Source organism: Petromyzon marinus, unplaced genomic scaffold (genome assembly GCF_048934315.1).
Source record: "Petromyzon marinus isolate PM22_M1 ecotype Great Lakes invasive population unplaced genomic scaffold, UKy_Petmar_22M1.pri1.0 PM_G_Scaffold_235, whole genome shotgun sequence".
Lineage (NCBI taxonomy): Eukaryota > Metazoa > Chordata > Hyperoartia > Petromyzontiformes > Petromyzontidae > Petromyzon > Petromyzon marinus.
The window spans coordinates 17,501-20,000 of record NW_027422801.1 but is presented as its reverse complement, the minus strand read 5'-3'; positions in this window follow the sequence as shown (position 1 = coordinate 20,000).

The following is a 2,500-nucleotide window of genomic DNA, read 5'->3' as shown; positions in this document are numbered from 1 at the left end:
GGGTGGCACAGAAATCCCTCGGAATGGGAAAACGGGTCATTTTCGTGTCGCCACATTGCATGCGAACCGCATGCAACTTCCAGAGGCATTTGCAGCAGAAATGCATGTGCAGTCAAAAAAAAATTGATATTTTTCACGGATAGACCCCGTGAAACGCTAGAAATTGGCGGGGATGTGTCTCTTGTGGCTCACGGGGCTGTTCGGGTCGCACAGAAATCCCTGGGAATGGGAAAACGGGTCATTTTCGTGTTGCCACATTGCGTACGAACCGCATGAAACTTCCAGAGGCATTTGCAGCAGGAATGCATGTGCACTCAAAAACTTCTATATGTTTCACGGATAGACCCCGTGAAACGCTAGAAATTGGCGGGGATGTGTCTCTTGTGGCTCACGGGGCTGTTAGGGTGGCACAGAACTCCCTCGGAATGGGAAAAGGGGTCATTTTCGTGTTGCCACATTGCATAGGAACGCCATGAAACTTCCAGAGGCATTTGCAGCAGAAAGGCACGTGCACTCAAAAATTTTAATATTTTTCACGCATAGACCCCGTCAAACGCTAGAAGTTGGCGGGGATGTCTCTCTTGTGGCTCACGGGGCTGTTAGGGTCGCACAGAAATGCCTCGGAATGGGAAAACGGGTCATTTTTGTGTGGCCACATTGCATAGGAACGGCATGAAACTTCCAGAGGCATTTGCAGCAGGAATGCATGTGCACTCAAAAACGTCTATATTTTTCACGGATAGACCCCGTGAAACGCTATAAATTGGCGGGGATGTCTCTCTTGTGGCTCACGGGCGCTGTTAGTTAGGGTCGCACAGAAATCCCTCGGAATGGGAAAAGGGGTCATTTTCGTGTTGCCACATTGCGTACGAACGGCATGAAACTTCCAGAGGCATCTGCAGCAGAAATGCATGTGCACTCAAAAACGTCTATATTTTTCACGGATAGACCCCGTGAAACGCTAGAAATTGGCGGGGATGTGTCTCTTGTGGCTCACGGGGCTGTTAGGGTCGCACAGAAATCCCTCGGAATGGGAAAACGGGTCATTTTCGTGTTGCCACAATTGGCATACGAACGGCATGAAACTTCCAGAGGCATTTGCAGCAGAAATGCATGTGCACTCAAAAACGTGAATATTTTTTCACGGATAGACCCCGTCAAACGCTCGAATTTGGCGGGGATGTTTCTCTTGTGGGTCACGGGGCTGTTCGGCTCGCACAGAACTCCCTTGGTCCACCTGATTCGTGCATACAGGCAGCAACTAAAACTCTGTAAACCTGCTGTGAGGACATCTAAACAGTGGACCAGTGAGGCTGTGGAAGATTTGCGGGCGTGCTTAGACTGTACTGACTGGGATATGTTCACGACTGCTACCAATAGTCTGGATGAACTCACAGAGGCTGTGTACATCAGCTTCTGTGAGGACTGCTGTATCCCAACACGTACCAGGGTGAACTTTAACAACAACAAGCCCTGGTTCTCAGCAAAGCTCAAAAGGTTGAGGTTGGAGAAGGAGGAAGCGTTTAGGAGTGGGGATAGAGACAGATTCAAGGAGTCGAAGAACAGGTTTAGCAAAGCGGTGAGAGAGGCTAAACGACTGTACTCAGAGACACTAAAACACCAGTTCTCTACTAACGACGCTGCTTCTGTCTGCCAAAGGGCTCAGGCACATCACCAACTACAAACCCAGAGCGCCCCACACCACTAACGACTCCCGCCTAGCCAACGACCTGAACGAGTTCTACCGTAGATTTGAAAGACAATTGGACTGTCCTGAACCACCCCTTCCCACCCAAGAGGCCCCATCCCCCACCCATACTACAGAAACGACTCTCTCCTTTCAGGAGGGAGAAGTTAATGGGCTTTTCAAGAGGCAGAATCCACGCAAAGCAGCCGGGCCGGACTCTGTCTCTCCAGCCACCCTCAGGCACTGCGCTGGCCAGCTGTCTCCGGTGTTCACCAACATCTTTAACACCTCCCTGGAGACATGCCATGTACCAGCCTGTCTCAAGTCCTCCACCATCATCGCTGTGCCCAAAAAGCTAAGGCCAACAGGACTAAATGATTACAGACCGGTCGCCCTTACATCTGTGGTAATGAAGTCTTTTGAGCGCCTGCTCCTGGCACACCTCAAAGCCATCACAGACCCTCTCCTGGACCCCCTTCAGTTTGCCTACAGAGCCAACAGGTCTGTGGACGACGCAGTTAACATGGCCCTCCACTTCACCCTACAGCATGTGGACGCCCCAGCATCCTACGCCAGGATCCTGTTTGTGGACTTCAGCTCTGCCTTCAACACCATCATCCCTGCCCTGCTTCAGGACAAGCTCTTCCAGCTGAACGTGCCCTACTCCACCTGCAGGTGGATCACAGACTTCCTCTCTGACAGGAAGCAGTGCGTTAAGCCGGGAACAGAAGTCTCTGACTCCAGGTCCATCAGCACGGGAACTCCTCAGGGCTGCGTCCTTTGCCCACTGCTCTTCTCCCTGTATACCAACAG